Source organism: Triticum aestivum, chromosome 7A, assembly GCF_018294505.1.
Source record: "Triticum aestivum cultivar Chinese Spring chromosome 7A, IWGSC CS RefSeq v2.1, whole genome shotgun sequence".
NCBI classification, from domain to species: Eukaryota; Viridiplantae; Streptophyta; class Magnoliopsida; order Poales; family Poaceae; genus Triticum; species Triticum aestivum.
Genome location: NC_057812.1, coordinates 630,874,820 through 630,901,017, shown reverse-complemented (window position 1 = coordinate 630,901,017; position 26,198 = coordinate 630,874,820). Strand labels below are relative to the sequence as shown.

General features: G+C 43.2%; 1 long non-coding RNA gene across 4 annotated transcripts; it reads right to left on the bottom strand.

Moving 5' to 3' along the window:
• Positions 1 to 20,352: 20,352 nt before the first annotated feature.
• On the bottom strand, positions 20,353 to 25,164 carry LOC123148794 (uncharacterized). Of its 4 annotated transcripts, none has more exons than XR_006474136.1 (6): positions 24,867 to 25,164; positions 24,575 to 24,783; positions 23,785 to 24,066; positions 23,527 to 23,713; positions 20,989 to 23,445; positions 20,353 to 20,911 (listed from the first exon to the last, which is right to left on the bottom strand). It is a non-coding gene; the product is annotated as an uncharacterized lncRNA (long non-coding RNA). The 4 variants fall into 4 exon arrangements; XR_006474137.1 differs by having other exon boundaries at positions 23,276 to 23,445; XR_006474134.1 differs by having other exon boundaries at positions 20,353 to 23,445.
• Positions 25,165 to 26,198: the final 1,034 nt, after the last annotated feature.

Genomic DNA, 26,198 nt, shown 5'->3' with positions numbered 1-26,198 from the left:
AATGCGTCGGGGTTGGCAAACCAATGGCAAAGGGTGCTTTTGGCACACATTCATCGTGTGGTCCTTTTTAGCTGTAACACCCCTGATGTTATCTCGTATTTACAGACTATGTTGCATTTGATACTTCTTTTGCGAATAATGTTGCATTTCGTACTATGGTGGATCATTCCGGCAATCAAGTTTTAGTGCGGGTATGATGATGAGCTATGATCCATGTTGTTACTTTTGAATGTTCTATATACTCCTTGTTGTGCTTTTGGTTGAATTTTTCTTGCGCAAATGTGGTTTGAGTTTGGACAAGATGTTTTTGAAGTTAATTAGAAATGAGGTCTTATGTGTGCAAAAGGTGGGAGAAATAGCAAAGAATATTTTCAAAATACTCCCTCCTTCCATCTATATAGGGACTAATGCGTTTTTTAAGACCGCATTTGACTATTGACAAGATTAATAGTACATGACATGCACAATGTGAAAAATATATCATTGAAAGCTTCTTTCACACACGAATTTAACGGTGTGCTTTGTGTAAATTGCATGTCATGTATTATTCCTCTAATATTTGGTCAAAGTTAGCCTCGAAAAACACATTAGACCCTATATAGATAAAAGGGGGGAGTAGCTTGCAAAGAAAAAATTGGGTGTTACATTTAGGCATTGCACTAGTTACAAGCCTCCCAATACCTAAAAATTATTGGAGTTCAGTCGCGGGGGGTTGAGTTCTGGAGGGTTAAGATTAAGGGCAGGTGAGAGATTCTATAAGTAGGCAACAACCAAGGGGTCATTATCGATCCCTGGTGTCGTGTCAGACCATCGCGGCATCGATAGATTAGTAGGATGATTTTAAAGTAAAATACAACTGCGCACGACAGAAACTCCCATCTCAACAAACCCATCGAATGCGCGTCGGAGTTCACAAACCCCCATGACGAGGGTCTTTTTAGTACACATTCATTGAAGGGCATTTTTGGAAAAAATTCATTCAAGGGTGTATTTAGCAAGCATTCATCAAGGATCCATTTAGTTATAAGACCCTTGGTGTTCTTGTGTATTCATAGACTAAGGTTGCGTATGATACTGCGATGGATCGGCACATTAATCAAGTTTCCATGCAGTGTGATGGTGAACTACATTATATATTATTGCCTTTCGGATTTCTATGTTGTTGCTTTGGGTGGGATTTCTTGCACAAATGTGGTCTCAATTTGAATCAATGAAATTTAAAATTATGCATTTAAATGTTGTTGAGATGAGTGTAGTGGAAATGTTGAGATTTGAATGAATATAATATTAAAATGAATTATAAAATAGAAAATAATATATTGGAAGTTAAATTCAGACTAGCCACAATGGATAGTAACATCGAAAGTGCTCTTCTGAGCACGAGCACAGGTGTGCTCGTTATCTGACTCGTCCTTTCCCTCCGAGATCCTCACCTGTCAGCGTAGAGGCACAGGTATATATTACGTATTCCATAGTTATTCTGCGCATGTGGCCCACACGTGTGCAGGGACGTCGTTTGCCTGACTTACCCGGCTCAGACGGCCGCGCACGATTTGAGCCGTCCCATGCAAGATTCTGATCCACCGGCGTGTGTCAAAGCCGGCGTCCCCTTCCTCTGTCCCCTCCTTTCTCGACGGCCATACACGCTCCACCGCCCTCTTGCCCTCCATGCCGGAAATCTCCCCAAACCACATGACTACACCATCCTCTCGGCCATGTGAGGCTGGATTCGGTTGCCAAGTTTCTAGTCCTCCTTATTATAGATCCACCAAATATTAATCTCCTTCTCCATTCATCCACTTTCAGGCTCGTCTGTACAGATTCATGAGTTCAAATGAGACATACCCGGCGTTGCTGAACCACGTTGCTGGCATTCAGTAGTACGAACGGGCCATGGATGCACAACCAGCCTCTCATCCGCATCACAGATTCGGGCGGGAGCCAGCATTTGAGGGTGTCGGGCTCTCCGGAGAATAGGTTATGCATGTGTGTTCTCAGAACCAGATCCGGCACGGACGCCCACCATGGTCACCTTCATGTTGTTCCTCTGACAGTCAGTGCATTGCCCAGCTTCTAGCAGAGAGACCCGCCATGGAGGATTAACCGAACAAGCCTACGCAGTATCCATGCCATATGTTTTTTAGGGGTTCCATGCCATATGGAGGCATTACTTCATTTGTCTAGTGGTTTCCTAATAGTATTTGCTTACGAAATCCAGAATTGGCAATTCTCGGCCATGTACCACAGACCAATCTTGTAGTCATACCAGTTCTACTCCAGAAATATATTTTACCACATTAACTCTTTACCTATACATCTTTTGACCCAGACATTATGCAGTCCCTACTTGTTACCTAATCTCATTATCATCATTTTTCACCCCCTCATGTTTCATACCTGAATGTTTTGACAAGTTCACTCCGGTATTTGCAGTACTGGTTTTGTCAAGAATGCAAAGCATGTATACTCAAAATTCTAACCACGTAAATGTTGGGGAACGTAGTAATTTTAAAAAAATTCCTACGCACACGCAAGATCATGGTGATGCATAGCAACGAGAGGGGAGAGTGTGATCTACGTACCCTTGTAGACCGACAGCGGAAGCGTTAGCACAACGCGGTTGATGTAGTCGTACATCTTCACGGCCCGATCGATCAAGCACCGAAACTACGGCACCTCCGAGTTTTAGCACACGTTCAGCTCGATGACGATCCTCGGACTCCGATCCAGCAAAGTGTCGGGGAAGAGTTCCGTCAGCACGACGGCGTGGTGACGATCTTGATGTACTACCGTCGCAGGGCTTCGCCTAAGCACCGCTACAATATTATCGAGGATTATGGTGGAAGGGGCACCGCACACGGCTAAGAATATGATCACGTGGATCAACTTATGTGTCTAGGGGTGCCCCCTGCCCCCGTATATAAAGGAGCAAGGGGAGGGGGCCGGCCGGCCCCTATTGGCGCGCCAGGAGGAGTCCTCCTCCTAGTAGGAGTAGGACTCCTACTAGGAGGGGGAAGGAAGTGGGGAGGGAGAAGGAAAGGGGGCGCCGCCCCCCCCCCCCCTCTCCTAGTCCAATTCGGACCAGGGGGAGGAGGCGTGCGGCCCACCCTGGCTACCCTTCTCTCTCTCCACTAAGGCCCATATGGCCCATTACTTCTCCCGGTAGGGTTCCGGTAACCCTCCGGCTCTCCGATTTTCTCCGAAATCACCCGGAACACTTCCGGTGTCCGAATATAGCCGTCCAATATATCAATCTTTATGTCTCAACCATTTCGAGACTCCTCGTTATGTCCGTGATCACATCCGGGACTCCGAACTAACTTCGGTACATCAAAACTCATAAACTCATAATATAACTGTCATCGAAACCTTAAGCGTGCGGACCCTACGGCTTCGAGAACAATGTAGACATGACCGAGACACGTCTCCGGTCAATAACCAATAGTGGAACCTGGATGCTCATATTGGCTCCTACATATTCTACGAAGATCTTTATCGGTCAGACCGCATAACAACATACGTTGTTCCCTTTGTCATTGGTATTTTACTTGCCCGAGATTCGATCGTCGGTATCTCAATACCTAGTTCAATCTCGTTACCGGCAAGTCTCTTTACTCATTTCGTAATGCATCATCTCACAACTAACTCATTAGTTGCAATGCTTGCAAGGCTTATGTGATGTGCATTACCGAGAGGGCCCATAGATACCTCTCCGACAATCGGAGTGACAAATCCTAATCTCGAAATACGCCAACCCAACATGTACCTTTGAAGACACCTGTAGAGCTCCTTTATAATCACCCAGTTACGTTGTGACGTTTGGTAGCACACAAAGTGTTCCTCCTATTGGGGAACGTAGTAATTTCAAAATTTTCCTACGCACACGCAAGATCATGGTGATGCATAGCAACGAGAGGGGAGAGTGTTGTCTACGTACCCTCGTAGACCGCAGCGGAAGCGTTGACGCAACGTAGAGAAAGTAGTCATACGTCTTCCCGGTCCAACCGATCCAAGCACCGTTACTCCGGCACCTCCGAGTTCTTGGCACACGTTCAGCTCGATGACGCTCCCCGGGCTCCGATCCAGCAAAGCTTCGGGGAGGAGTTCCGTCAGCACGACGGCGTGGTGACGATCTTGATGTTCAACCGTCGCAGGGCTTCGCCTAAGCACCGCTACAATATGACCGAGGTGGAATAGGGGGCACCGCACAGGCTAAGGAACGATCACGAAGATCAACTTGTGTGTCCTAGGGTGCCCCCCTGCCCCCGTATATAAAGGAGCCAAGGGGAGGGGGCGGCCGGCCAAGGAGGGCGCGCCAAGGGGGAGTCCTACTCCCACCGGGAGTAGGACTCCCTTCTTTCCTAGTTGAAGAAGGAGAAGTGGGAAAGAGGAGGAAGAGGGAAAGGAAAGGGGGGGCGCCGCCCCCCTCTCCTTGTCCTATTCGGACTAGGGAGGGGAGGGGCGCGCGGCCACCTCTTGCCTCCTTTCCTCTTCTCCCTTAGGGCCCATGTAGGCCCAATAACCCCCGGGGGGGTTCCGGTAACCCCCCGGTACTCCGGTAAAATCTCGATTTCACCCGGAACGATTCCGATATCCAAATATAGGCTTCCAATATATCGATCTTTATGTCTCGACCATTTTGAGACTCCTCATCATGTCCATGATCACATCCGGGACTCCGAACAACCTTCGGTACATCAAAATACATAAACTCATAATGAAACTGTCATCGTAACATTAAGCGTGCAGACCCTATGGTTCGAGAACAACGTAGACATGACTGAGACACGTCTCCGGTCAATAACCAATAGCGGAACCTGGATGCTCATATTGGTTCCTACATATTCTATGAAGATCTTTATCGGTCAGACCGCATAACAACATACGTTGTTCCCTTTGTCATCGGTATGTTACTTGCCCGAGATTCGATCGTCGGTATCTCAATACCTAGTTCAATCTCGTTACCGGCAAGTCTCTTTACTCGTTCCGTAATACATCATCTCACAACTAACTCATTAGTTGCAACGCTTGCAAGGCTTATGTGATGTGCATTACCGAGAGGGCCCAGAGATACCTCTCCGACAATCGGAGTGACAAATCCTAATCTCGAAATACGCCAACCCAACATGTACCTTTGGAGACACCTGTAGAGCACCTTTATAATCACCCTGTTACATTGTGACGTTTGGTAGCACACAAAGTGTTCCTCCGGCAAACGGGAGTTGCATAATCTCATAGTCATAGGAACATGTATAAGTCATGAAGAAAGCAATAGCAACATACTAAACGATCGGGTGCTAAGCTAATGGAATGGGTCATGTCAATCACATCATTCACCTAATGATGTGATCCCGTTAATCAAATAACAACTCTTTGTCCATGGTTAGGAAACATAACCATCTTTGGTTAACGAGCTAGTCAAGTAGAGGCATACTAGTGACAGTCTGTTTGTTTATGTATTCACACATGTATTATGTTTCTGGTTAATACAATTCTAGCATGAATAATAAACATTTATCATGATATAAGGAAATAAATAATAACTTTATTATTGCCTCTAGGGCATATTTCCTTCAGTCTCCCACTTGCACTAGAGTCAATAATCTAGATTACACAGTAATGATTCTAACACCCATGGAGCCTTGGTGCTGATCAAGTTTTGCTCGTAGAAGAGGCTTAGTCAACGGGTCTGCTACATTCAGATCCGTATGTATCTTGCAAATCTCTATGTCTCCCACCTGGACTAGATCCCGGATGGAATTGAAGCATCTCTTGATGTGCTTGGTTCTCTTGTGAAATCTGGATTCCTTTGCCAAGGCTTACACCAGTATTGTCACAAAAGATTTTCATTGGACCCGATGTACTAGGTATGACACCTAGATCGGATATGAACTCCTTCATCCAGACTCCTTCATTTGCTGCTTCCGAAGCAGCTATGTATTCCGCTTCACACGTAGATCCCGCCACGATGCTTTGTTTAGAACTGCACCAACTGTCAGCTCCACCGTTTAATGTAAACACATATCCGGTTTGCGATTTAGAATCGTCCGGATCAGTGTCAAAGCTTGCATCAACGTAACCATTTACAATGAGCTCTTTGTCACCTCCATAAACGAGAAACATATCCTTAGTCCTTTTCAGGTATTTCAGGATGTTCTTGACCGCTGTCAAGTGATCCACTCCTGGATTACTTTGCTACCTCCCTGCTAGACTTATAGCAAGGCACACATCAGGTCTGGTACACAGCATTGCATACATGATAGAGCCTATGGCTGAAGCATAGGGAACATCTTTCATTTTCTCTCTATCTTCTGCAGTGGTCGGGCATTGAGTCTTACTCAACTTCACACCTTGTAACACAGGCAAGAACCCTTTCTTTGCTTGATCCATTTTGAACTTCTTCAAAACTTTGTCAAGGTATGTGCTTTGTGAAAGTCCAATTAAGCGTCTTGATCTATCTCTATAGATCTTAATGCCTAATATGTAAGCAGCTTCACCGAGGTCTTTCATTGAAAAACTCTTATTCAAGTATCCCTTTATGCTATCCAGAAATTCTATATCATTTCCAATTAGTAATATGTCATCCACATATAATATCAGAAATGCTACAGAGCTCCCACTCACTTTCTTGTAAATACAGGCTTCTCCAAAAGTCTGTATCAAACCAAATGCTTTGATCACACTATCAAAGCGTTTATTCCAACTCTGAGAGGCTTGCACCAGTCCATAAATGGATCGCTGGAGCTTGCACACTTTGTTAGCTCCCTTTGGATCGACAAAACCTTCTGGTTGCATCATATACAACTCTTCTTCCAGAAATCCATTCAGGAATGAAGTTTTGACATCCATTTGCCAAATTTCATAATCAAAAAATGCGGCAATTGCTAACATGATTCGGACAGACTTAAGCATCGCTACGGGTGAAAAGGTCTCATCATAGTCAATCCCTTGAACTTGTCGAAAACCTTTTGCAACAAGTCGAGCTTTGTAGACAGTAACATTACCGTCAGCGTCAGTCTTCTTCTTGAAGATCCATTTATTCTCAATTGCTTGCCGATCATCGGGCAAGTCAACCAAAGTCCACACTTTGTTCTCATACATGGATCCCATCTCAGATTTCATGGCTTCAAGCCATTTCGTGGAATCTGGGTTCACCATCGCTTCTTCATAGTTCGTAGGTTCATCATGATCTAGTAGCATGACTTCCAGAACAGGATTACCGTACCACTCTGGTGCGGATCTTACTCTGTTTGATCTATGAGGTTCAGTAGCAACTTGATCTAAAGTTCTATGATCATCATCATTAACTTCCTCACTAATTGGTTTAGGTGTCACAGAAACCGGTTTCTGTGATGTACTACTTTCCAATAAGGGAGCAGGTACAGTTACCTCATCAAGTTCTACTTTCCTCCCACTCACTTCTTTCAAGAGAAACTCCTTCTTTAGAAAGGATCCATTTTAGCAACGAATGTCTTGCCTTCGGATCTGTGATAGAAGGTGTACCCAATAGTCTCCTTTGGGTATCCTATGAAGACACATTTCTCCGATTTGGGTTCGAGCTTATCAGATTGAAGCTTTTTCACATAAGCATCACAGCCCCAAACTTTAAGAAACGACAACTTTGGTTTCTTGCCAAACCATAGTTCATAAGGCGTCGTCTCAACGGATTTTGATGGTGCCTATTTAACGTGAATGCGGCCGTCTCTAAAGCATAACCCCAAAACGATAGCGGTAAATCTGTAAGAGACATCATAGATCGCACCATATTAAGTAAAGTACGATTACGACGTTCGGAAACACTATTACGTTGTGGTGTTCCGGGTGACGTGAGCTGCGAAACTATTCCGCATTGTTTCAAATGTAGACCAAACTCGTAACTCAAATATTCTCCTCCACGATCAGATCGTAGAAACTTTATTTTCTTGTTACGATGATTTTCAACTTCACTCTGAAATTCTTTGAACTTTTAAAATGTTTCAGACTTATGCTTCATTAAGTAGATATACCCATATCTGCTTAAATCATCTGTGAAGGTGAGAAAATAATGATATCCGCCACGAGCCTCAACATTCATCGGACCACATACATCTGTATGTATGATTTCCAACAAATCTGTTGCTCTCTCCATAGTACCGGAGAACGGCGTTTTAGTCATCTTGCCCATGAGGCACGGTTCGCAAGTACCAAGTGATTCATAATCAAGTGGTTCCAAAAGTCCATCAGTATGGAGTTTCTTCATGCGCTTTACACCGATATGACCTAAACGGCAGTGCCACAAATAAGTTGCACTATCATTATCAACTCTGCATCTTTTGGCTTCAACATTATGAATATGTGTATCACTACTATCGAGATTCATCAAAAATAGACCACTCTTCAAGGGTGCATGACCATAAAAGATATTACTAATATAAATAGAACAACCATTATTCTCTGATTTAAATGAATAACCGTCTCACATCAAATAAGATCCAGATATAATGTTCATGCTCAACGCTGGCACCAAATAACAATTATTTAGGTCTAATACTAATCCCGAAGGTAGATGTAGAGGTAGCGTGCCGACCGCGATCACATCGACTTTGGAACCATTTCCCACGCGCATCGTCACCTCGTCCTTTACCAGTGTTCGCTTAATCCGTAGTCCCTGTTTCGAGTTGCAAATATTAGCAACAGAACCAGTATCAAATACCCAGGTGCTACTACGAGCTCTAGTAAGGTACACATCAATAACATGTATATCACATATACCTTTGTTCACCTTGCCATCCTTCTTATCCGCCAAATACTTGGGGCAGTTCCGCTTCCAGTGACCAGTCTGCTTGCAGTAGAAGCACTCAGTTTCAGGCTTAGGTCCAGACTTGGGTTTCTTCTCCTGAGCAGCAACTTGCTTGCTGTTCTTCTTGAAGTTCTCCTTCTTCTTCCCTTTGCCCTTTTTCTTGAAACTAGTGGTCTTGTTGACCATCAACACTTGATGCTCCTTCTTGATTTCTACCTCCGCAGCCTTTAGCATTGCGAAGAGCTCGGGAATTGTCTTATCCATCCCTTGCATATTATAGTTCGTCACGAAGCTCTTGTAGCTTGGTGGAAGTGATTGGAGAATTCTGTCAATGACGCTATCATCCGGAAGATTAACTCCCAGTTGAATCAAGTGATTACAATACCCAGACATCTTGAGTATATGCTCACTGACAGAACTATTCTCCTCCATCTTGCAGCTATAGAATTTATTGGAGACTTCATATCTCTCAATCTGGGCATTCTGCTAGAATATTAACTTCAACTCCTGGAACATCTCATATGCCCCATGACGTTCAAAACGTCGTTGAAGTCCCGGTTCTAAGCCGTAAAGCATGGCACATTGAACTATCGAGTAGTCATCAGCTTTGCTCTGCCAGACGTTCTTAACGTCGTCAGTTGCATCAGCAGTAGGCCTGGCACCCAGCGGTGCTTCCAGGACGTAACTCTTCTGTGCAGCAATGAGGATAATCCTCAAGTTACGGACCCAGTCCGTGTAATTGCTACCATCATCTTTCAACTTTGCTTTCTCAAGGAACGCATTAAAATTCAACGGAACAACATCACGGGCTATCTATCTACAATCAACATAAACAAGCAAGATACTATCAGGGACTAAGTTCATGATAAATTTAAGTTCAATTAATCATATTACTTAAGAACTCCCACTTAGATAGACATCCCTCTAATCATCTAAGTGATCACGTGATCCAAATCAACTAAACCATAACCGATCATCACGTGAAATGGAGTAGTTTTCAATGGTGAACATCGCTATGTTGATCATATCTACTATATGATTCACGCTCGACCTTTCGGTCTCAGTGTTCCGAGGCCATATCTGCATATGCTAGGCTCGTCAAGTTTAACCTGAGTATTCTACGTGTGCAAAACTGGCTTGCACCCGTTGTAGATGGACGTAGAGCTTATCACACCCGATCATCATGTGGTGTCTGGGCACGACGAACTTTGGCAACGGTGCATACTCAGGGAGAACACTTTTTATCTTGAAATTTAGTGAGAGATCATCTTATAATGCTACCGTCAATCAAAGCAAGATAAGATGCATAAAAGATAAACATCACATGCAATCAATATAAGTGATATGATATGGCCATCATCATCTTGTGCTTGTGATCTCCATCTCCGAAGCACCGTCATGATCACCATCGTCACCGGCGCAACACCTTGATCTCCATCGTAGCATCATTGTCGTCTCGCCAATCTTATACTTCTACGACTATCGCTACCGCTTAGTGATAAAGTAAAGCATTACAGGGTGATTGCATTGCATACAATAAAGCGACAACCATATGGCTCCTGCCAGTTGCCGATAACTTGGTTACAAAACATGATCATCTCATACAATAAAATTTAGCATCATGCCTTGACCATATCACATCACAACATGCCCTGCAAAAACAAGTTAGACGTCCTCTACTTTGTTTGTTGCAAGTTTTACGTGGCTGCTACGGGCTCAAGCAAGAACCAATCTTACCTACGCATCAAAACCACAACGATAGTTTGTCAAGTTGGTGCTGTTTTAACCTTCGCAAGGACCGGGCGTAGCCACACTCGGTTCAACTAAAGTTGGAGAAACTGACACCCGCCAGCCACCTGTGTGCAAAGCACGGCGGTAGAACCAGTCTCGCGTAAGCGTACGCGTAATGTCGGTCCGGGCCGCTTCATCCAACAATACCGCCAAACCAAAGTATGACATGCTGGAAAGCAGTATGACTTATATCGCCCACAACTCACTTGTGTTCTACTCGTCCATATAACATCAAACCATAAAATCTGGCTCTCATACCACTGTTGGGGAACATAGTAATTTCAAAATTTTCCTATGCACACGCAAGATCATGGTGATGCACAGCAACGAGAGGGGAGCGTGTTGTCTACGTACCCTCGTAGACCCAAGCAGAAGCGTTGTCACAACGTAGAGGAAGTAGTCGTACGTCTTCCTGGTCCAACCAATCCAAGCACCGTTACTCCGGCACCTCCGAGTTCTTGGCACACGTTCAGCTCGATGACGCTCCCCAGGCTCCGATCCAGCAAAGCTTCGGGGAGGAGTTCCGTCAGCACGACGGCGTGGTGACGATCTTGATGTTCACCGTCACAGGGCTTCTCCTAAGCACCGCTACAATATGACCGAGGTGGAATGTGGTGGAGGGGGGCACCGCACACGGCTAAGGAACGATCATGAAGATCAACTTGTGTGTCCTAGGGTGCCCCCTGCCCCCGTATATAAAGGAGCCAAGGGGAGGGGGCGGCCGGCCAAGGAGGGCGCACCAAGGGGGAGTCCTACTCCCACCGGGAGTAGGACTCCCTTCTTTCCTAGTTGGAGAAGGAGAAGTGGGAAAGAGGAGGAAGAGGGAAAGGAAAGGGGGGGCGCCCCCTCTCCTTGTCCTATTCGGACTAGGGAGGGGAAGGGCGCGCGTCCACCTCTTGCCTCCTTTCCTCTTCTCCCTTAGGTCCCATCTAGGCCCAATAACCCCCGAGGGGGTTCCGGTAACCCCCCGGTACTCCGGTAAAATCCCGATTTCACCCGGAATGATTCCGATATCCAAATATAGGCTTCCAATATATCGATCTTTATGTCTCGACCATTTCGAGACTCCTCGTCATGTCCATGATCACATCCGGGCCTCCGAACAACATTCGGTACATCAAAATACATAAACTCATAATGAAACTGTCATCGTAACGTTAAGCGTGCGGACCCTACGGTTCGAGAACAATGTAGACATGACCGAGACACGTCTCCGGTCAATAACCAATAGCGGAACCTGGATGCTCATATTGGTTCCTACATATTCTACGAAGATCTTTATCGGTCAGACCGCATAACAACATACGTTGTTCCCTTTGTCATCGGTATGTTACTTGCCCGAGATTCGATCGTCGGTATCTCAATACCTAGTTCAATCTCGTTACCGGCAAGTCTCTTTACTCGTTCCGTAATACATGATCTCACAACTAACTCATTAGTTGCAATGCTTGCAAGGCTTATGTGATGTGCATTACTGAGAGGGCCCAAAGATACCTCTCCGACAATCGGAGTGACAAATCCTAATCTCGAAATACGCCAACCCAACATGTACCTTTGGAGACACCTATAGAGCACCTTTATAATCACCCTGTTACGTTGTGACGTTTGGTAGCACACAAAGTGTTCCTCCGGCAATGGGAGTTGCATAATCTCATAGTCATAGGAACATGTATAAGTCATGAAGAAAGCAATAGCAACATACTAAACGATCGGGTGCTAAGCTAATGGAATGGGTCATGTCAATCAAATCATTCACCTAATGATGTGATCTCGTTAATCGAATAACAACTCTTTGTCCATGGTTAGGAAACATAACCATCTTTGGTTAACGAGCTAGTCAAGTAGAGACATACTAGTGACACTCTGTTTGTCTATGTATTCACACATGTATTATGTTTCCGGTTAATACAATTCTAGCATGAATAATAAACATTTATCATGATATAAGGAAATAAATAATAACTTTATTATTGCCTCTAGGGCATATTTCCTTCACCTCCGGCAAACGGGAGTTGCATAATCTCATAGTCATAGGAACATGTATAAGTCATGAAGAAAGCAATAGCAACATAAACGATCGGGTGCTAAGCTAATGGAATGGGTCATGTCAATCACATCATTCTCCTAATAATGTGATCCCGTTAATCAAATGACAACACATGTCTATGGTTAGGAAACATAACCATCTTTGATTAATGAGCTAGTCAAGTAGAGGCATACTAGTGACGTTTGGTTTGTCTATGTATTCACACATGTATTATGTTTCCGGATAATACAATTCTAGCATGAATAATAAACATTTATCATGATATAAGGAAATAAAATAATAACATTATTATTGCCTCTAGGGCATATTTCCTTCAGTCTCCCACTTGCACTAGAGTCAATAATCTAGATTACACAGTAATGATTCTAACACCCATGGAGCTTTGGTGTTGATCATGTTTTGCTCGTGGAAGAGGCTTAGTCAACGGGTCTGCTACATTCAGATCCGTATGTATCTTGCAAATCTCTATGTCTCCCACCTAGACTAGATCCCGGATAGAATTGAAGCGTCTCTTGATGTGCTTGGTTCTCTTGTGAAATCTGGATTCTTTTGCCAAGGCAATTGCACCAGTATTGTCACAAAAGATTTTCATTGGACCCGATGCACTAGGTATGACACCTAGATCGGATATGAACTCCTTCATCCAGACTCCTTCGTTTGCTGCTTCCGAAGCAGCTATGTACTCCCTTCACATGTAGATCCCGCCACAACGCTTTGTTTAGAACTGCACCAACTGACAGCTCCACCGTTTAATGTAAACACATATCCGGTTTGCGATTTAGAATCGTCCGGATCAGTGTCAAAGCTTGCATCAATGTAACCATTCACGATGAGCTCTTTGTCACCTCCATATATGAGAAACATATCCTTAGTCTTTTTCAGGTATTTCAGGATGTTCTTGACCGCTGTCCAGTGATCCACTTCTGGATTACTTTGGTACCTGCCTGCTAGACTTATAGCAAGACACACATCAGGTCTGGTACACAGCATTGCATACATGATAGAGCCTATGGCTGAAGCATAGGGAACATCTTTCATTTTCTCTCTATCTTCTGCATTGGTCGGGCATTGAGTCTTACTCAATTTCACACCTTGTAACACAGGCAAGAATCCTTTCTTTGCTTGATCCATTTTGAACTTTTTCAAAACTTTCTCAAGGTATGTGCTTTGTGAAAGTCCAATTAAGCATCTTGATCTGTCTCTATAGATCTTAATGCCCAATATGTAAGCAGCTTCACCGAGGTCTTTCATTGAAAAACTCTTATTCAAGTATCCCTTTATGCTATCCAGAAATTCTATATCATTTCCGATTAGTAATATGTCATCTACATATAATATCAGAAATGCTACAGAGCTCCCACTCACTTTCTTGTAAATACAGGCTTCTCCAAAAGTCTGTACAAAACCAAATGCTTTGATCACACAATCAAAGCGTTTATTCCAACTCCGAGAGGCTTGCACCAGTCCATAAATGGATCGCTGGAGCTTGCACACTTTGTTAGCTCCCTTTGGATCGACAAAACCTTCCGGTTGCATCATATACAACTCTTCTTGCAGAAATCCATTCAGGAATGCAGTTTTGACATCCATCTGCCAAATTTCATAATCATAAAATGCGGCAATTGCTAACATGATTCGGACAGACTTAAGCATCGCTACGGGTGAGAAGGTCTCATCGTAGTCAATCCCTTGAACTTGTCGAAAACCTTTTGCGACAAGTCGAGCTTTGTAGACAGTAACATTATCGTCAGCGTCAGTCTTCTTCTTAAAGATCCATTTATTCTCAATTGCTTGCCAATCATTGGGCAAGTCAACCTAAGTCCATACTTTGTTCTCATACATGGATCCCATCTCAGATTTCATGGCTTCAAGCCATTTTGCGGAATCTGGGCTCACCATCGCTTCTCCATAGTTCGTAGGTTCATCATGATCTAGTAGTATGACTTCCAAAACAGGATTACCGTACCACTCTGGTGCGGATCTTACTCTGGTTGATCTACGAGGTTCAGTAGTATCTTGTTCTGAAGCTTCATGATCATCATCATTAGCTTCCTCACTAATTGGTGTAGGTGTCATAGAAACTGGTTTCTGTGATGTACTACTTTCCAATAAGGGAGAAGGTACAGTTACCTCATCAAGTTCTACTTTCCTCCCACTCACTTCTTTCAAGAGAAACTCCTTCTCTAGAAAGTTTCCGAATTTAGCAACAAAAGTTTTGCCTTCGAATCTGTGATAGAAGGTGTATCCAATAGTTTTCTTTGGATATCCTATGAAGACACATTTCTCCGATTTGGGTTCGGGCTTATCAGGTTGAAGCTTTTTCACATAAGCATCGCAACCCCAAACTTTCAGAAACGACAACTTTGGTTTCTTGCCAAACCATAGTTCATAAGGCGTCGTCTCAACGGATTTTGATGGTGCCCTATTTAACGTGAATGCGGCCGTCTCTAGAGCATAACCCCAAAACGATAGCGGTAAATCAGTAAGAGACATCATAGATCGCACCATATCTAGTAAAGTATGATTACGATGTTCGGACACACCATTACGCTGTGGTGTTTCGGGTGGCGTGAGTTGCGAAACTATTCCGCATTGAAATGTACACCAAACTCGTAACTCAAATATTCTCCTCCACGACCAGATCACAGGAATTTTATTTTCTTGTTACGATGATTTTCAACTTCACTCTGAAATTGTTTGAACTTTTCAAATGTTCCAAACTTATGTTTCATTAAGTAGATATACCCATATCTGCTTATGTCATCTGTGAAGGTGAGAAAATAACGATATCCGCCACGAGCCTCAACATTCATCGGACCACATACATCTGTATGTATGATTTCCAACAAATCTGTTGCTCTCTCCATAGTACCGGAGAATGGTGTTTTTGTCATCTTACCCATAAGGCACGGTTCGCAAGTACCAAGTGATTCATAATCAAGTGGTTCCAAAAGCCCATCAGTATGGAGTTTCTTCATGCGCTTTGCACCGATATGACCCAAACGGCAGTGCCACAAATAAGTTGCACTATCATTATCAACTCTGCATCTTTTGGCTTCAACATTATGAATATGTGTGTCACTACTATCGAGATTTAATAAGAATAGACCACTCTTTAAGGGTGCATGACCATAAACGATATTACTCATATAAATAGAACAACCATTATTCTCTGATTTAAATGAATAACCGTCTCGCATCAAACAAGATCCAGATATGATGTTCATGCTTAACGCTGGCACCAAATAACAATTATTTAGGTCTAATACTAATCCCGAAGGTAGATGTAGAGGTAGCGTGCCGACCGCGATCACATCGACTTTGGAACCATTTCCTACGCACATCGTCACCTCGTCCTTAGCTAATCTTCGCTTAATCCGTAGTCCCTGTTTCGAGTTGCAAATGTTAGTAACAGAACCAATATCAAATACCCAGGTGCTACTGCGAGCATTAGTAAGGTACACATCAATAACATGTATATCACATATACATTTGTTCACCTTGCCATCCTTCTTATCCACCAAATACTTGGGGCAGTTCCGCTTCCAGTGACCAGTCTGCTTGCAGTAGAAGCACTCAGTTTCAGGCTTAGGTCCAGGTTTGGGTTTCTTCTCTTGAGTAGCAACTTGCTTGCTGTTCTTTTTGAAGTTCCCCTTCTTCTTCCCTTTGCCCTTTTTCTTGAAACTAGTGGTCTTATTGACCATCAACACTTGATGCTCCTTTTTGATTTCTACCTCCGCAGCTTTCAGCATTGCGAAGAGCTCGGGAATAGTCTTATTCATCCCTTGCATATTATAGTTCATCACGAAGCTCTTGTAGCTTGGTGGCAGTGATTGGAGAATTCTGTCAATGACGCAATCATCTGGAAGACTAACTCCCAATTGAATCAAGTGATTATTATACCCAGACATTTTGAGTATATGCTCACTGACAGAACTGTTCTCCTCCATCTTGCAGCTATAGAACTTATTGGAGACTTCATATCTCTCAATCCGGGTATTTGCTTGAAATATTAACTTCAACTCCTGGAACATCTCATATGCTCCATGACGTTCAAAACGTCGTTGAAGTCCCGATTCTAAGCCGTAAAGCATGGCACACTAAACTATCGAGTAGTCATCAGCTTTGCTCTGCCAGACGTTCATAACATCTGGTGTTGCTCCAGCAGCAGGCCTGGCACCCAGCGGTGCTTCCAAGATGTAATTCTTCTATGCAGCAATGAGGATAATCCTCAAGTTACGAACCCAGTCCGTGTAATTGCTACCATCATCTTTCAACTTTGCTTTCTCAAGGAACGCATTAAAATTCAACGGAACAACAACACGGGCCATCTATCTATAATCAAACATAAACAAGCAAGATACTATCAGGTACTAAGTTCATGATAAATTTAGGTTCAATTAATCATATTACTAAAGAACTCCCACTTAGATAGACATCCCTCTAATCCTCTAAGTGATTACGTGATCCAAATCAACTAAACCATGTCCGATCATCACGTGAGATGGAGTAGTTTCATTGGTGAACATCGCTATGTTGATCATATCTACTATATGATTCACGCTCGACCTTTCGGTCTCTGTGTTCCGAGGCCATATCTGTATATGCTTGGCTCGTCAAGTATAACCTGAGTATTCTGCGTGTGCAACTGTTTTGCACCCGTTGTATTTGAACGTAGAGCCTATCACACCCAATCATCACGTGGTGTCTCAGCACGAAGAACTTTCGCAACGGTGCATACTCAGGGAAAACACTTCTTGATAATTAGTGAGAGATCATCTTAAAATGCTACCGTCAATCAAAGCAAGATAAGATGCATAAAAGATAAACATCACATGCAATCAATATTAGTGATATGATATGGCCATCATCATCTTGTGCTTGTGATCTCCATCTTCGAAGCACCGTCGTGATCACCATCGTCACCGGCGCGACACCTTGATCACCATCGTAGCATCGTTGTTGTCTCGCCAATCTTATGCTTCCACGACTATCGCTACCGCTTAGTGATAAAGTAAAGCATTACAGCGCCATTGCATTGCATACAATAAAGCGACAACCATATGGCTCCTGCCAGTTGCCGATAACTTGGTTACAAAACATGATCATTTCATACAATAAAATTTAGCATCATGTCTTGACCATATCACATCACAACATGCCCTGCAAAAACAAGTTAGACGTCCTCTACTTTGTTGTTGCAAGTTTTACGTGGCTGCTACGGGCTTAAGCAAGAACCAATCTTACCTACGCATCAAAACCACAACGATAGTTTGTCAAGTTAGTGCTGTTTTAACCTTCGCAAGGACCGGGCGTAGCCACACTCGGTTCAACTAAAGTTGGAGAAACTGTCACCCGCTAGCCACCTTTGTGCAAAGCACATCGGGAGAACCAGTCTCACATAAGCGTACGCGTAATGTCGGCCCGGACCGCTTCGTCCAACAATACCGCCGAACCTAAGTATGACATGCTGGTAAGCAGTATGACTTATATCGCCCACAACTCACTTGTGTTCTACTCGTGCATATAACATCAACACATAAAATCTAGACTCTGATACCACTGTTGGGGAACGTAGTAATTTCAAAAAAAATCTACGCACACGCAAGATCATGGTGATGCATAGCAACGAGAGGGGAGAGTGTGATCTACGTACCCTTGTAGACCGACAGCGGAAGTGTTAGCACAACGCGGTTGATGTAGTCGTACATCTTCACGGCCCGACCGATCAAGCACCGAAACTACGGCACCTCCGAGTTTTAGCACACGTTCAGCTCGATGACGATCCTCAGACTCCGATCCAGCAAAGTGTCAGGGAAGAGTTCCGTCAGCACGACGGCGTGGTGACGATCTTGATGTACTACCGTCGCAGGGCTTCGCCTAAGCACCGCTACAATATTATTGAGGATTATGGTGGAAGGGGGCACCGCACACGGCTAAGAATATGATCACGTGGATCAACTTATGTGTCTAGGGGTGCCCCCTGCCCCCGTATATAAAGGAGCAAGGGGAGGAGGCCAGCCGTCCCCTATTGGCGCGCCAGGAGGAGTCCTCCTCCTAGTAGGAGTAAGACTCCTACTAGGAGGGGGAAGGAAGTGGGGAGGGAGAAGGAAAGGGGGGCGCCGCCCCCCTCTCCTAGTCCAATTCGGACCAGGGGGGAGGAGGCGCGCGGCCCACCCTGGCTACACTTCTCTCTCTCCACCAAGGCCCATATGGCCCATTACTTCTCCCGGTAGGGTTCCGGTAACCCTCCGGCTCTCCGGTTTTGTCCGAAATGACCCGGAACACTTCCGGTGTCCGAATATAGCCGTCCAATATATCAATCTTTATGTCTCGACCATTTCGAGACTCCTCGACATCCGGGACTCCGAACTAACTTCGGTACATCAAAACTCATAAACTCATAATATAACTGTCATCGAAACCTTAAGCGTGCGGACCCTACGGGTTCGAGAACAATGTAGACATGACCAAGACACGTCTCCGGTCAATAACCAATAGCGGAACCTGGATGCTCATATGGGCTCCTACATATTCTACGAAGATCTTTATCGATCAGACCACATAACAACATACGTTGTTCCCTTTGTCATCGGTATTTTACTTGCCCGAGATTCGATCGTCGGTATCTCAATACCTAGTTCAATCTCGTTATCAGCAAGTCTCTTTACTCGTTTCGTAATACATCATCTCACAACTAACTCATTAGTTGCAATGCTTGCAAGGCTTATGTGATGTGCATTACCGAGAGGGCCCAGAGATACCTCTCCGACAATCGGAGTGACAAATCCTAATCTCGAAATACGCCAACCCAACATGTACCTTTGGAGACACCTGTAGAGCTCCTTTATAATCACCCAGTTACGTTGTGACATTTGGTAGCACACAAAGTGTTCCTCCGGCAAACGGGAGTTGCATAATCTCATAGTCATAGGAACATGTATAAGTCATGAAGAAAGCAATAGCAACATACTAAACGATCGGGTGCTAAGCTAATGGAATGGGTCATGTCAATCACATCATTCTCCTAATAATGTGATCCCGTTAATCAGATGACAACACATATCTATGGTTAGGAAACATAACCATCTTTGATTAATGAGCTAGTCAAGTAGAGGCATACTAGTGACGTTTGGTTTGTCTATGTATTCACACAAGTATTATGTTTCCGGATAATACAATTCTAGCATGAATAATAAACATTTATCATGATATAAGGAAATAAATAATAACATTATTATTGCCTCTAGGGCATATTTCCTTCAGTAAATAACCACAATCTTGAAGAAAACTACCCCTCGTGCCATGCTATGATGTTAAATATACGGTAATGAAAGGACATCATTCAAATTGTAACATCACCATCCTACACAAACTCTCATCCTGCATACGAACTCCTCACCATCCACAGCTTCAACTTAAAGTCTTAACCATAATATAAGGGCCTCTTTGATTCATTGGATTGCAAAAACACAGGAATAGGAAAAACGTAGGATTGGAATGGCATGTCCATTGGATCCCTATAGGATTTGAGTTTGTTTGATTGTGTCATGGAAAAAACAAAGGATTTCTTCCAAGAGGTTGAAGTGGATGTTAGAATTCTTGTGAAATGTAGTACAAGTGAATCCTTAGGAAAGAATCCTATAGTATTCAATCCTACGAATCAAATGACCAACGTAGGAAAAATTCCTAAGGATTCTAATCCTTAAAAAATCCTATGAAAATCCTTTGAATCAAAGAGGCCCTAAAGATATGTCTTCGTACATTTAGCGCTCATAATTTAAGTTCACCGTGAGCACAAGAGCTTCCACGCCAGCTATGTGGGGTGAAGTTAAACAGGTCACATCCAGACCAAAAATATAGGTCTTGATTTACATGAGTGTATCTAGTGCTGAACAAACATCGGAATCCAGGCACTACCACAGCAGCATCTGGCAAGGCAGCTAACAACTGCCCGAAGTGTCAAAATATAACCTAGGGGTTGTCATCTAGACTTGCATCTTCAAGAACCAAACTACCTTCGCTATCACCTCTTAACTTCTCAGAACAGCACTTCCAAGATCATGAAATCTGGCAGCACACCCCTGTTTCCTCTCATCAAAATCACCTCATGGGCAAATGGAGCTTCAGAGATAGTGTAGCCGGTTCTGCACATTTTTTTAATAGAGCAAAATCTTTCTGCGACATGAGAAATGTGCATCTCCCCTTACCCACGCGCTTACCGGTGTGAGATGATTTTCTAGGTAAAGCCGATCGACTTCCCTGATGTAATTCAGAACGAAGAGTTGTCCTTGCTGCGAAAAAAAGGTATTAGTCCATATCTGGGTCGTCGAACAAGGCTGGCAAATGTGAATTGCATCAAATGCCTTACATATCACAATTAAAATGCAATCCCACGTTGTAGTTAATCGTCCAGCCCTTAGCAGACACATGCCACCCAGCAATGTTTGCATGAATGCAATGCCGAAGGCCATCTAGGATGAGGTTTGCATTGTTCTCGTGCTTATATCACATCTCCTCAATAGGCTCAGATGTCTCGCATGGGTCCATCACTAACATGGTCATTTCTTCCATGTCGATGACGTAAAGTCACCAGCCATCCAACATAGGCACTGACAGCATTAGCTACGAAAACAAATTCCCATAGAAATTCCCACTGCAAGTAGTATTTTACCCTCTGCTGTTATGGAACTATTTTCTCCTCAAGCACCGTAATCAGGATGGACACTGTATAGATGCGAATGGTCCCCTTCAAATCAAACAATAACCAACCTACCCAAAATAATCAAACTCAACCTGTTGAGAGTATAATTACTGAACAGTATAATTGTGTTTATATCTCTTTATCACATCAAAGTAAATGGCCATTTACCTGAAGTGCTGAACTAATAAGTTTTTGAACTGACCAAAGGCAGCAAACGTAGTTTCAGTACTTGATTATGGTGATAGATTTTAATCATTTTAGTAGATTAGTTTACTGAAAACTGAATAAATTGTCCTCGCTAATTTGTGTTCCGGTTTCAATTGTTTTGAATTACCATCCCGGCCTCCAGTGCCTCTCACATGGATCCAGAAAGATAAATTCCTCCCTCTCTCTCCCTTTTCACCACCTCTTCCGGAACTGTGCACTAGTCGCAGGACACTACCACTCATCTGACGATCTATCATGCTTGTGGCCCAACTCCTTTCCTTATCGCTGCTTCTCTGCCGTCATTGCAGCGGCTGTCCTTCCTCCTGGACTTCTGTTTGTGCAACCATGACGTCTCATCCCGTTGCCCGTTGCCAGTTGGGCCTCCCCTATACAGTCATAGTGCTCTGACTCAACAAGTGCCTCCTGCTATGGTAACATTGTGCTAGCTAGATAATATTCATTCCTTTCACTCATTAAGAGAGAAAAAAATTGGTCAGAGTTCTATAATAATATTTAATTTGTTCGCCTGGTGTTAACTTACTTTGGATCATTATCTTATTTTCAGACCTTGCTAAGTAAGCTGGCATGGTTCTCGAAAATGTACTCAATATGCATATGTCATATATAGGATCTCCCATCACACCATGTGCCACTTTGATAGGAACTGATGGTCTTGTAGCAAGTGTTACTGAGCTCTTCAAAAATAAAAAGAAATATAATTAAAGCAAATTTAAGCAACTAATTTGTCCAACTGTTTAGTAATCCATGTTTGATTGGCACATTTTCAGGTCACATTAAACACAGAATGTCACCTCTTTGCACTAAAATCACACATTGATAATTCAAGATACTCTATTTGTTGTATTTAAACACACCGTTCTATTCCACAAAACACCATGTTAAAATCTTGTACCAAACATGAAAATCGATTGATCTATTCGACCATTCCTAATTAGTAATTACTAGAGCATTGTCACCAAAAAATTCTCCAGCAAGAGTTTATATGTTGGTGTTGGTTTTGTGGTATTCTGTGATCCTGGGAGAGCCAACGGAAGTTTATCACTACTGTGTATAATATCAGATCCTTCAACTGAATTTGTATCTCCCCAAATAAAGCAGTTGCAACAATGAAATTTCTGAATAAGTGCATATATTCTACGAACTGCTGGGTGTTGGCATCTTTACAAACAAAATTAAGTCCCTTAAGATGGGTTCAGTATAAGAAAAACACTCACGCTAATGGGTTGATTTCCAATTTGGTTGTCTATCGCAATAAAATAAAAATAAAGCAGAGGCAACAATAGTGATATTTCTGAATTAGTGAATATATACTCTCAAATGCTGGTTGTTAGTATCTTTCCAAACAAAATTAAGTCCTTTAAGATGGGTTCAGGGTAACAACACTCACACTAATTGTCAGATTTCCAATTTGGTTTGACTAATTCCACAACCCTACATGCTTTAACTTGACTAATTCTGCAACCCTTCGCCGACGTCGTCTCCTCGTTTACATCCTGGCCCACAACCCAGGTGTATTCTTTCATTTCCTTATTTACGGAAGCACTTCTATCTAATGCCAGCATTTAATGCACCACATCCCAATATGCACCTCAACCGCCCAGATAAAGAGTACAGGTGTGCTCGCAATCAGAAACACGGTGTCCTATCATCAGGCTGATGAGTACAGACTCGCAATACCATATTATGTAGGTGCTCCCTCACCGAGAATAAAGGTTCAATTGGGTACCTCGATGAGATGTAGGGGGTTCTAGGTCTGATTCCATGTCAATCTGGGAGTAGCGGCATAGGATTATGGGCATCAACTCATGATCCATAAGGGTGTTCCCGGCTAGCTGTTCCTTTGGAGCAACACCTGATATTCGTATAAACCTACGAACTTTGTGGACAAGGGAATTCCTACAAAAGCATATGAATAAGTATTAGCAACACGTTATGTTTAAATGCAGACGTATTTTAGTACATGTGTGGGGTAACTACCCTAGATAGTTCTTGACCAGATGCAGAACTGAAGAATGTATCAAAATTCAGAGACACTTGCTTCAGGTCGGTATGGAACAACACCACTGTTGCATGGGTTAGTCTGGAAACCAGGGCAGAAGATATACTTTCGCCCTGTGAGCTCGTCTCGCGGTTGTCTAAGGCTTTAGATAAAAGTATCGTGTAACTGTAGCATGGAATTATGTAAGGCTTCAGATAAAAGTAATAGTTGGATTATCAATATTTTTACAACCATACCTTGCAGTTTGAGTATGATGTAACATCCTTGCCGATGCCAGCAGCCATATTGATCATTCTTCTAACAGACTGTCCTGATCAAAGAGGTTGATGCGAGGAAGAACATCATGCTCCTTGTTAACATAGCGATAGGTGAAGTGTGTATCTTTTGAACCGACATCCGCGAAAACCTCCATCGTCTTCCGTACATCGTCCTCTGCTTTGCTCATGGCTAATTTTCCCACATAGATTCTTCCGCGCCCCATTTGTGAAGGGAACATTCACCATCGACCCAAAAAACTCCTACAACGATGCATACCATGGTTAGGATATGGTATTCATGCTGCTGACGAAGGACCTACTCTAACCCTGCAATCAGCATGCAACTGCTGATGTGAGTACAACGCCACATATCCCCATTCCACGGAGAAAATGTACAGATGATGAAACCCTTAGATCTCTTTCATATTCATCTAGTTTTTGTTAACAATCAAAGTTCGGAATTTGCTCACAATTTCCTCGCCAAATTGCACTTGGAACTGAAATAAACTCACTCTTATCTCCACGCTTTCAGACCAATGCTGCAAATTTCGACAGAAAAATCCCCTTTTGACAGTCACTACCAATGTTGCTGAAAAAAATCTTTCAATTTCCAGTTTGCACCTAACTAAATCCCTCATTCGTCACACTTGGCTGCTATTCATCCTAGTCTGTACTCTGATTATTAGCAGTCAATCACATATGTCTGCACTTGCTGAATCCGACTTGCACTACTAATTTTTTGGATTGAATATCTTGATTCCTAACATACCTGTGTGCCCATCCTGAAGTTCTTGGATCCATCTTTCCTGCCGACTGTGCCGAGGCCTGTGGGGAATCCTCCCTCTGATCTCTAGCGGCTGCCTCTACCGCACAAATCTTCCCATCGAATGGGGGTTGATTCTGCTCCGTGCCGCCACAGGATAATGGAGGGGCTCCATAGGGATTTCACAATCATTAACCTCCTCAGGCACCATAAATCTGACAAGAAATCGGTCCAAGCTTGCATTAGGAACTCCATGGGATTAGAAAGAACAAGAAAAACAAGGGAGACCTTTTGGTACCTTTTAATCGGTTGCATAAGGAACTCCATGCCCACTGGCAGATCTTGCCCCCCTGATTGAATCGCTTCTCCACAGCCTCGGCGCTCTCTCTCTACTTGCAAAATCCAGAAGGGTGAGGTAGAAGACGACTGTACCACACCAACCCACCACTTACCAGCCATTCCGTCGATGCAGATAACGGAAAGTAACTTTTCTGATCCACGGATCAGGAAGAGGAATGTCGTCCTGAGTCACGGCTCGGCCAGCTGCCGTCGACCACCACGTATCCTCCGTCTTCCCTGGCCCACAGCTCATTTGTATTTCCACCTCCCACTCCTTTTTCTAGCGCTCGCGTATCTGGCTCATGCCATAAATGCATCGCATCGCCAGAGCCAATTCAACCGCCCAGATACCGAGCTCATGTGTGCTCGTGAGCAGAAACACCGCTTCCGTAGTAACAAAGACTAGTAACATGCATATGTTACTAATCTATATTACTACCTCTATAATGGGGAGTGGCATATGTGTAGTAACATGCAACACTTCATTTATTAGGCTATAGACTCATCTTGCCTTGAGATGTGTGGTGTTAGACTAGTCACAGTGAGAGTAACTTCAGCAATAACATCGAGTCAATTCAGCAAATTTACTTATGTGGCAATGAGTTAATGAGGAGAGAGGTAGTTGTAGTAACTTAGCTAGTTACTACTTATTGTAACATCACATGTCCCAATGCAATATGAGTCTATAACCTAATAAATGAAGCTTTGCATGTTACCACGCTTATGTTACTACCCACTATGAATGTAGTAACATAGTATAGGAATATATGTATGTTACTATAGTATGTTACTCTCCATTGTGGCTAGTCTTACTCATACTACTAGTAACTAGCTATGTTACTATTTTCCTCTCTTTCTTCATTTATTGCTTGCCACATCATCTATTTTATCTAGATATGTGTGATGTTACTACCTATGTTTACTCCCACTGTGGGTAGTCTTAGGGATATGACTAGTTACGAGAATCTCAATGCACATGGATTATTGGGAGTTAAGTTTAGTACTCCCTCCGATCCATATTAATTGTCGCTAATTTTGTATAAAATCAGCGGCAATTAATATGGACTAGAAGGAGTAAGTGAGTTAGGAATTAAATAAAAGGAATGTGTTAGAGTTCAATTTGTTGATAATTAGGATTATTTGACTCTTTGGGTTAGAACTTTGAACTTGTGACTAGAACTTAGAACATGGGGTTCGTGTCTGGTTTATTTGCTTTCCTGTTAACTACACCAAAAATCAACTTTACTCTTTTTACAGGAAAATCAACTACACTTCATGAAACTTGTTTCTT